Here is an 11,592-nt window from a genome sequence, read left to right on the forward strand (position 1 = left end):
TCTGAAGCTTCGCAAATTCCGGCAGTAGAGATCTGAATCTGTATATACCTCTTAATCTGCCAAGTGCACGTTGTATGACATATGTGACGTGTTCAGAGAATGTTAGATCGCTATCAAGCAGGATGCCGAGCGTTTTCCCCCTGTCACACAAGGTCAAAAACTCCCCATCAAGAGCAATCCCCACACCACTGTCTGTCAAGGCCTGTATTGTGTTGTGTGGTATAGTATGAAGGACAGTGCACTTGCCTACATTGAGCTTTAACCCATTGTCTACAGACCATTTACTGATGTTTTCAAGATCAGAGTTTATATGGGCAAAAGCCACCTGAACTGAGCTAGGGTCATAGGACAAATGCAACTGGCAGTCATCAGCATACATATGAGCCGTACAGTGTTTAATACACTTTGGGAAGTCAGAGGTGTACAGGTTAAACAGTACAGGACCAAGACAACTTCCCTGAGGCACACCTCGCTCCCTACTTAGAGAGGCAGATGTCTCGCCCTCAACCCTTGTCACCTGGCTTCTTCCTTCAAGATAAGACTTCACCCACTCAATAGCGTTTTCTCTTGCTCAAAAGCTGTAATAGTGCATCTTGGCCAACAACATTTTGTGACTAATTGAGTCAAATGCCTGCGAATAATCCAACATAACAATGAAGTTGTATTTTCCACTGTCTTTAGAGTCAATCAAATCTGAAAAGTTCATCAGGGCAGCGCAAGTACTATGATTATGTCTGAAGCCAGATTGAGTTTTAGGAAGAATGTTCTTATCATCCTTGTGCTTCATCAATTGCTTAGTAACGATTTTCTCCAATATTTTGGAAATCGCTGGTAAAATCGATATTGGTCTAAGTTGATTAACACTATGAGGGGTGGGTACCTTAGGTAAGGGATGAACTATACTTTCTTTCCATCTTTGTGGAAACATGCCTTCAGACAAGGACTCATTTATCAAATGTGTGATGGCACCTAGTGCATATGGACTCACGGCTTTAATCATCTGAATAGTAATTTCATCGCTGCCCGCAGCTCTGGTTTTTATTTCATTCATTGCTGATTTCACGTCCTTCTCAGTGACTGCATGGAAGTTAAAATTAACGGCATATTTATCTTGTTCGAGTTGAAATAAATTACTTTTTCTTCGCTAACCTCATTTGCACTGCCCATCTCAACAAAGTATCTGTTAATATCATTTATATTCAAATTATGAGGCAAACAGTTATTGGTAGAATTTCCAACTACATTGCATTTCTTGAGGCACGTCCAGAAATCTTTTGGGTTACTTGAAGATGATACTTTTTCAGTGAAATATGCCTTTTTTGCTTTCCATATCATCAGGTTCAATTTATTTCGTGCCTCTTTGTACAGTTCCCAGTCTCCATTAGTTCTGGACTTCCAATATTTTCTATGTAGTTTATTTTTAATTTTTGTATTCTTAATTATTTCATCATTTTTCCAAGGAGCCTTCTCTTTTGTGACTCTTTTACAAACAAGAGGGGCGTGTTCATCAAATACCTTTTTAATATTCCTTGAAATAAATTGTTCAATTATATCTGTTCCATCTAATTGCGTTGCACGATTCCAGTTAACATTTGCGATTGCAGCTACAGCCCTTTCTTCATTGAAATGTTTAAAATCTCTTGTAGATAATCATTTTAGAGGTTTTTTTCTTATATTTAGGAGCTTTAACCGTGCAATAAATAAGCCTGTGATCCGTTATTTTTATTCCTCTTTAATACTAGGTGCGTCTATGACGCCGGTCTTCTCGATTTCAGCCGACCTGTCCACGATTATGTGGTCTAACAAGGTGGCTGAAGTTGCAGTACCTCTTGTTGGTTCATTTATAAGTTGTAATGCGTTTGATTCTTTCAAGAGTCGGCGTAAACATTTAGCTCCATGGCATGTCTTTGATAATAAATTAATGTTAAAATCCCCGAAACACATTACTGTGTTTACTTCCATAGCCAGGCAAACAAAGAGAGAGTGTAGAAGAGCTGACATCGAAGTGTACCTCACGTGTGGCGGCCTGTAAACCACACACAGACCAAACCTCACCCTTCCACTTTGGCAATAATTCAAAGAGTTTCAACTCCAGGGCCCACATCCGCTAGAGTGTATCGCTCGAAAGGAATACTCTCTCTCACGTACAGGGCCACACCTCCACCTTGCGTATCAATAGAGGAGTCGTTTAGTGTACCTTGGCGATCACAACGAAGCAGCGTGTACCCCGGTATATTGAAACCAACTGATGAGGTTTCAGGACGAAGCTAGGTCTCAGAAACCCCAAACGCATCAAAATCAAAGTCACGCACGAAAGAACTCATCTCATCAAAGCCTGTATTAAGAGACCTCATGTTTAGATGCGCGACCTTGAGACGTCTTTCACCCCCCTCTCGGCTAGTTTCCCGACACCCGCGAGGTGTCCAGACTTCCACAGGCATCGTGGTTGTCATCAATGTCCTGCACGGGTTCGGGACTCAGGCCGAGATTTGAGACAACCTCATCCTGAAAACACGGGGGACAGGTGTTTTGTGCATCGGGAAGTTGCAAAGCTGCGGAGATAGCCTCCACAAACAGTGAGCCTATCTCTTCTTCACATAGTATTTACCAAATTAAACACTTTTTACGTCTAACTTATCAAACTAGACACCTCAAAGGTGGTGGGATGTCAGTTAAAAGTAAAAAACTTTGACTTTAAACTTCAGAAATACATAGAACGAAAAGTAATAGATTATTGGTTTCTGTAGTACATATTGTTACAATAATTATTTAATCTATCTAGTCATTTATATACTTATAACTTATAGACATTTTTTTAAATATTTTATAAAAACATAAGTTCTTTTGTGTTGTTCGTTGATGTGTTGTGTTTTTTAGTGTTTTGTCTTTTACGAGACAAAATCTTAAGTAACTTTACTATTGAAACAAATGCGCTTATTAATGAGCTCACTTTTTATTTAAGAAAAGCTCTTATAAATATGAAGAATCAAGTATTTTAGTATTCCTACATAGATTTTAATTTTTATATTGAAGGAAAATGTACTATTTTGTGCATAACACCGTCCAAAGCCTTTTTGCTTTGTAAGATATTTTCTTGTAATTAAAAATAGGTGGAATCAATGAAATTGTGGAATTTATTTATTACATTCGCATATATCACCAGAAGTTATAATTCTTTATGGGTTTAACTATGTTTCTAAGATCCAAAATACACTTTGTCAGTTTCGTAATATTAAATTAGCGAGGTTACAGATAACTAGAAATCACATAGTATTTTCAATGGTGAAGATTATTTTTACCTATTCTCAGAATACGAGAAAGATAGTTTTGTGGCAATATCAAACTCACCAATAGAGTAAAAAGACTATGAACTGCTGGAAACCATCCAACATTGGTGGGTTAACTTTACCAATAAAACAGAAACTGGCTTCAGATGATTCTTGGCGAGTATCAATTTTAATTTTAAAAGGAATAAAGCCTGTTACACAACTAAAACTATTTTTTTCTCTATATAAATAAATAAGATTTATAATCATATCAGTTTCATATTACTTAAAAAATAATATGCCTATTAAATTAAATACGTGTTGTTCAGTTTAGTGCTTTAAAATTAATGTTTAAGTTTCTTTAAACTGCATACATAATATTTGAGACTATATTATATGATTGTTAGAAAAAAATTACTGTAACTAAATATTATTATTATATTTTTTATATCTTTACAATACGTCGTGTAGAGAAAAATTCAAAATTTTCAATAAAAGCAGAGTAAGGAAATTTAATAATTAAAACTAATTGAATTATTACTTATCACTAAAATTCATCATCTTTTTTAAACATTTGAAAAATTAACTCAAATTCCTAATTGATATTCTACATATTGATCTACATTATTGTTGGATATAGAGTTTTAATGTGTAGAACACATAATTGCATAACGGCAGCCCCAATTCTCCCTTATCTTGCGGCGTTGCCACATTGTCATATTAGCTGATTCTCAGTATGAGGCATCATGACGCGACTACGTCTTGCTTCTTTTCGGTTGTTTACATCAGTTATTCAGCGTTCGATTCTTTTTTTTGTATTTATGTTTTTTTCTTACGTCATATGTCATAGTGTAAACACGTGTTAGATTAAATCATTAAAGTACAGGATTCAGAAAGATAGATGAAGAGTAAAGATCAGAAGTAACGATTGTTGAAATTAATCGATTATGCTATCACTAGTTATTCTTCCTTCACAGGTGGCCACGCCACTAACCAGGCTTATATTGATATGTATTGTACTTTAATAAATGACTGCTCGTACTTCTTCAGAGATTATCTGTCCTGTCTTTACACGGATACTAAATATTTTTGCCATAAAAACGATATATATATCGTACATTTATATATATAAAAACGGTTGGTTTTCAGGTTATTTAGGTTTTAATATTTTAAATGGCCGCCATTTTGAAAATACACATTAGATTTAAAAAAATATTTTTTTTACAACTTATGTTCATGTTTATAATACAAGTTTCAACAAAATCGGTAAACCCGTATTGAAAATAAAACTACTTGTGTGTAAAAAAACAAAATGGCCGATCTAAGATAAACGAAGCTAGATAAGACTATACATTATATGACATTTTTCGTTCAGTTTGACCTCCTGAACAATGTGGTGAAGTTTGGTCCTGTAATTTTGGGACACCCAGTATATATATATATATATATATATATATATATATATATATATATATATATACATTAATCTGTATAAATGGCAAGAGCCTTTTTTAATTTCAATAAACATTGAATCACAAAAAGTAATTGCTCCGCCGGGAGTCGAACCCGGATCTCTCACTTGCCGGGTGAATGTGCTACCATTACACCACAGAGCGTAAATAGATAGATATATATATATATATCGTATTTACAAACAAAGCAACTTAAAATTCACATATATGACCAGATTATAAAAGTTTTCACTGAGTTCGACTACGTAGTTTTGTTTTAGTGCACGCGACCGGTATCTATCTTCAACTCACTCACTCAGAACAACGGTTTGGACAAGATAAGCAAAAAAATTATTAGTTCAACTTACAGTTTTTACACCTTAGTGCTATAGATTATATACTTAAGCTGTGATAACTCTTACACTACAACATGTGTTGTTAAACACGTTTACTGCAGCACGAAACCTGCACCGATTTGAAGACAGTCCCAATAGATGTGTGGTAAGTTCGCCGCTGTCAATGTGTTATTGTAATAGCCGTAACATATTCTCATATTTTTAAAAATAATGAAACAGGTTTATAAATCTTCAATATATTGCTCTCATCTGCACAAAAAAAGGACGATGTAAAGAAATTGTCATGAATGTAGGTTTATCCGTGAAAACATAAACAGAACCACCATTTATATTACAGAAAGCTCACTGGCAACAAAACATCCTTTCTATGTTCTAACTTGAGAGCTCTGGTTTTTTTTATTAAAATACTTTAGTGAGGGAAATGAGAGAAAAATGTACTTTTACACCAGTATTGGGGATAGTTTCATAAACCGGATTTACTAAAATTATAAGAGAATAAAGTGTAGTTATTATCTAATATTGTCTACTCCTAGAAAGCCTTTGAACAACAATCAAGAACTATACAATGGCTCTTCTTCATTAGCCAGTCCTGAAGATTTACTAATACACAAACTTTACTAAGTTACTATCCCGCCTTAGAACCAACTCATGGTAACGTTGGATATGTACCAGTATTACCAGTAACTGTATTAACTATATCTCCTCAGTTAGTGATATTGCAGATAGTTGTTCATTTTAATTTCCCTCATATCATCTTCAAGACAGTTGAGGAATAACGTTTCGTGGCATCCCTTATGTACCTCTTATCTCTTCATTCTTAAGCAGTAACTAATTTGGATGTATTTTACTACCAAGCCTACCTTACCAGTTTCATGATAATTTAACGACAACCTGATGATAAGTGTCTTAAGAATTATTTAGAACAATGCGGCTTCGCATGAAGTTAACCTATTGAATAAATACAAGTGAATGCAGACCAAACAATGCTGGGGTTAGCTGTGCTTAGCAAGCTAACCCGTTTTGGAAACAATTTCCATTTAAATGAAACTATTTACAATGGGAATTATCCTTGTCTGATTTTTATGTTTTCCATTTCCTCTCATTAGTGCGTTTTAAATTATCGTTACCGTTATCTCTTTAAAAATTTTACTCTAATGGCAATGGAATTTAACCATGAACTTTATCATCATTACACTGAAGAGAAATGGAACAAATAGTATGTTTTACGCGAAAAAGAAGTGTTATAAATATTACAACGTAATTGGCACTCGTAACCAATTCCTGTATGTTAATGGATAAAACTACGTATTTCTGGTATTCTTTAGTAATTTTACCAACAACCTTTGAAGTATGCCTTGTCGTTATTCAACTCATTTTGCAGTAGCAGACATTAATAGAATATACACTTTTTACTAAAATTCTTTGTCTCCCTAGAAATAGAATACAGTAGATTCGCCGGCGAACATGTCTCATCAGCAATAACTTCTCTTTTGCCTTCCCTGCAAAAGGATTTATTTTTCTGCATAATTATTCATATATCTAATTATCTCTCCTTTCGCATGAAATAAGTTGTAGCTGAAATGTTGCATACAACCTTGGCTAATCAAGTTATGCGAGAACATATGTAAGAAAATAATATTGCTTTGTAGATCTAATAAGGATTCAATAACCACTACCTTCCACTCAAATCTTTTTAGGATATGTTAGCACACTTAGTGGTGACGCAGGAACAGTCTATGTATTTTATTTCTAAACTCACAAACTCTACCTTACCTCTCATGCTATTCTTTCCGTGATTCAAATGGAACGACAGCTATCGATTATGTAACTGTGGGGGATTGACTATTATTCGTCTGAGTCCTACATTACATGTTGCTCACTACATTGTTATGAGTCTTCTTTACCTGAATACAAAATAGGAGATGTAGTTATCAGTGGATGCAATAAAAGGTCATGTAGTTTTCCTGTTCTTTTTCTGTTTTTGTATCCATTACTTTTACAAATATAAAATAGGATAATATAAATTCACTATGGTTGCATACAGTTTTTACAACAAAATTATCTTTCCACAAATAATAAAAAGTCAGATATATTGTTTAATTGAATTAAAAATCTAACATTAAGAGAACCCACAGATACACAAAAATGTGTAAAATACAATTTTAATGACATTTTTAGAATTTTACAGAAAGTTCCTGATATAATAACTTATATATGAACAGCGTGAACTCCATTATAGAATCCACATTATAATGAGTAGTATGCTGTTCACTGTAGCTTTTCGGTATAGCAAAGACATAATGTGAATCTGAGAATACCTATGAAACAATCAGTAGTTTACAAAACTTGTCAGTTAAATTTATTGCAGTTAACAATACATACATTTTATGCGATGGTTCAAAAATATTAGAAATTTATAAGGTTAATAAAAAAATATACGCCATGCTTAAAATGAAGGAATTACAGAGAAAATAATCAATGTTAAAAATAACAGTAGTTTTATGTATAAAAGAAAATATATCAGCCAGGATTTATAGATAAACACTCTCTACAAAAGGCGACCCTTTAGTGAAGAAGCCAATTATCTGTAAAGGACAGACTCGGGTTGAACACTCATTCATTATTAGTGCAATACAACTTTGCTTATAACAGCTCGTTTTAGAATTGTACTTTAGTTTCTTTTCATGTTAACATACTTTTAGCTCAATACAACGTACTATTATAAGTATAAATTTGTTTAAAATTATTTAAAATTCATAAATGCACCGTAGTAGTTAAATAAAAAAGTTATTTTACTTAGTGGAGTTTTTATATAACACGTTCACAATAGCATTTACATTTTCAAAAGATAAATTAAAGTGCAGTACTTTAAATATGTTATGTTAAATATTTTTCCTGTATTGGCAATGACTGATAGTAGTTTGAATATAAAAAAAATTTTAAATGTTGTTTGTTTTACATTTATTTGGAGAACCATAATATAAAGCTCAAATTTGAATATAGTCTTTTGCTTAAAATGGAATACTGTTGTCGTTTTTTTAAATGATAAAGTATTTGTTGTATTATAAACAGCTGTTGTATAATAATGAGATTTATTAATAAATAATAGTTTAAAAAACTAAAAACACGCTTTTATAGCTTAACAAACTAAAGAATAGAAAATAATTTTTAATTGCAAAGAGTTTATATTATGGTAGTAGAAGGCAAAACAAGCATTCATAGTCAATCACCTCAAAATAAAATTATAATAAAATTTAAGTTATTAACAGAATAAATTAATTCAGAGTAAAAAGCGTAGGGTGATTGATATAATTGTAATCATTCTATCGGTAATTATCTTTGAGAGGAAACTTATGAAATGTAGTAAAATGCACCCCACGCTTTTTACTATGAATTAATTTATTTTGTTAATAACTTAAATTTTATTATAATTTTACTTTCAGGTGATTGACTATGAATGATGGTTTTGCCTTCTACTACCATAATATAAACTCTTTGCAATTAAAAGTTATTTTCTATTTTTTAGTTTGGTTAGCTATAAAAGCGTGTTTTTAGTTTTTTAAACTATTATTTATTTTTCATTTTTGAGTTCGATTAATCAATTAGTTTCTTTTGGAAATGTGGTATTTCTTACGAATCATTCCGCAATCTCATCATTTCATTTAAAGCTTCACTATTGCATGGGGTATTTCCTGTTAACTTAGAGCAATCAAGTTCTTGAATCCGAATACCGTCTAAAGATCTTACTCGACTAAGTGCTACATAGGCTTGTCCAGCAGCAAACAATCGCGAGCCTAGATCAAGGATGTCAGGTCGGACAGGTTTTTGCCCGCTTGGTGCGTTTCTGTCATCGGTGCCTCATTAAAGGTTCTGTCCTATTAATAGCTACCAACGGGGAAATAGCAACCTGCAATATGACTCCTCGAGCTTGCACTTAAGATGTCGGCTCTGATCCCTGGAGACTCGGAGCTGCGCACTAACTATTGTCGTAAAAATCAAAGGCTGGCATCTAAGCTACCAAGGAACTGTGGCTGTTTGAAACACCTTTGCCGGACTTGAGGGTTAGGTATGTGAAGTATTTAATAAACGTAATGTTGGCTAGTATACATCATTTATCATTCTTACTGAGCTGTATTCAAACTTTTACTTATTTGAGATGTACTATTATAAAATGTTACACCCTTAACTAAGTTGAATTTTTCGTATCGTAAATAATTTTATATTTTTATCATATAATTGCTATATTCTGATATATATATATATAAAGCGCGCGCGCGCGCGCGTGTCTGTATATAAATTGAAATTGTGTAATAAACACCTTTGGTAATACATACTGTAGTTGTAGATAGTTGACCAGAAATGTTACTGATTATTATGCAGGTTTTGTGAAACGAGTAAACAAATAAACAAGTGTAAAGTTTTATATATTAATTGGGATAGAGTCAAAAACTGAATACAACTGTTCAGGTTGAATTATTCGGCTGGCGTTTCCGTTCAATTTGCAAATGGCACTTAGAGAGATACATTTCACTATTAGATGTTATAAACTTGACACAACAAGTGCTGAACGACAAGTTATTGACAGCTCATGAAATCTGGGAACGGTTCGGACGTCTGCAAGAGGCAAGTGAGCAATTTACTCTAGGGAAGTTATAGCATGACCGGTGGGATGCGCGTGAGGAGTGGAGGAGTTGAGCGCGTGGGGGCACAATCTAAAGTAGGGGAGGGAATACGGTGCTACTAACCCTACTGAGAGTTTTCGGCTCCCGGCTCATAGTGGTGGCGGGAGCCGAATATTGTAGTGTTTACCAACATTTCTAGACCCTTATGTTCTTACCACGGTGGTCTTTTATGATGAGCAATTTAGTATAGGAAACCTTGAGAATATTTGAACATTTCTAGACTCTTTTGAAGTTACGGTGACGGACTTTTATGATGGGGAATTCAATACAGGAAATCTTGGAAATATTGGGACCAGATGTACGTGATCTTAACAATGACTATGTTCTGCCGAAATTGTGTTCATAGCTCACCCTTCTTAATGAGCTCGCAGTAGAGATACCTGGTGGTAAGAAAGGGTTCTCATAAATTGGGAAAGGGTAGGAATTTATATTATTCTTGATCTCCAACGACGACAACAGTTCAGAATTGTAATTGTTACGCTTTGTTAGCCATTAAAATTCAATTTATCATATACTAACCGTGTAAGCTTCAGGATTTACGATAGTAGATACAATTATACACTACAAAATTTTCAACTGACATAGCCTAGCTGCTAAATTAAAAAATAATATAAACCTGGTTAAACTAATTTGTCAATATACACAGTAGAATAAGAAAAAAACTCAGTTTTATCTACCAACTTGTATCAAGTTAATTTAATGATGTATACTTTAAATAACAATAACGCCAACGATACACACGCAATAGTTAACATAATAAAACCCCCTTGTCAATGAAAATTATTTATTGTTCTTCGAACTATACCCAAATCAAAATTGTCCAGATTACTTTTAGTATGTTTGCGTTTTCTTACTTTGTTGGGCGTACTAAAAGAATTGCCAATTGGACTTATTTTTTTCCTCCTTCAAAATTCGTCTCAGCGTACTTTCAGAAATTCCAGTTGCCTCTACGACACGCTGTTGAACTGTCTTCAAATTTATAAGTGTGTTGGTTTTTGCTTCCCGTTTCATAAAATGGGAAGCACTTCTCTTGCTTGGCCGTGTATAACCTTTCTACCTCCAATTTTACTTTTTACATTATGATCCATCTCAAACTCTTTACAACGTAATGAGCACAACGCAATTAATTCACAAATTGTATTACAACTCGTGAATTGGCACAAGCGAATGTTTTTTGGGCGGCACGTATAGAAGACTGGAGACCGAAGTTCACAAGGCTAAATACGGCAACACACTGAGCCGCTCCACCCCCCACCACTTTAGTTCCGTCTTTGCCTACGGCGCATCTCGAAGTCACCGGTCATGCTATAAATTCTCTACTATACGTTTGTTGATATAACTTCAGAGATCAATTGCCGTTGTGAAGAATCAATTTTTTAACTAGACCGTAATTTTGACACTTACCGAAAGAAAATATATCACTGGTTTCTGGTGATACCACAATTGTTACTACCCCTTTGTGAAAATAATACCCCCTCTACCTTGCATTTCACCCATTTTAACGACAAGGAGGCTTTCTAAATATGTCAACAAAATTTCGGAAACATTTTTGTACCTCAAGGACATCAAATACGATAAATTAGAAGTTCTCTTTTCACATGCATTAACATATCTCCTACATTACAAGTTAATTACCTCGGTGTAACAGGAGATCCGAGGGAGAAAACCAACTTAAAGGTTTTGGACTTTGCCTGGAACCGCACAATAATATTATAAATGTATCTGCAAAGTTCAATCATATGGGAAAACAGAGTCCTAATTTCCCGCAGGACAACGGATCTTAAAAAAATGTGACTAGTTATAAGCGTGGAGAGACGGTCTCAGAATTAAAGTTAAA

This window comes from Homalodisca vitripennis, chromosome 3 (genome assembly GCF_021130785.1).
Source record: "Homalodisca vitripennis isolate AUS2020 chromosome 3, UT_GWSS_2.1, whole genome shotgun sequence".
NCBI classification, from domain to species: Eukaryota; Metazoa; Arthropoda; class Insecta; order Hemiptera; family Cicadellidae; genus Homalodisca; species Homalodisca vitripennis.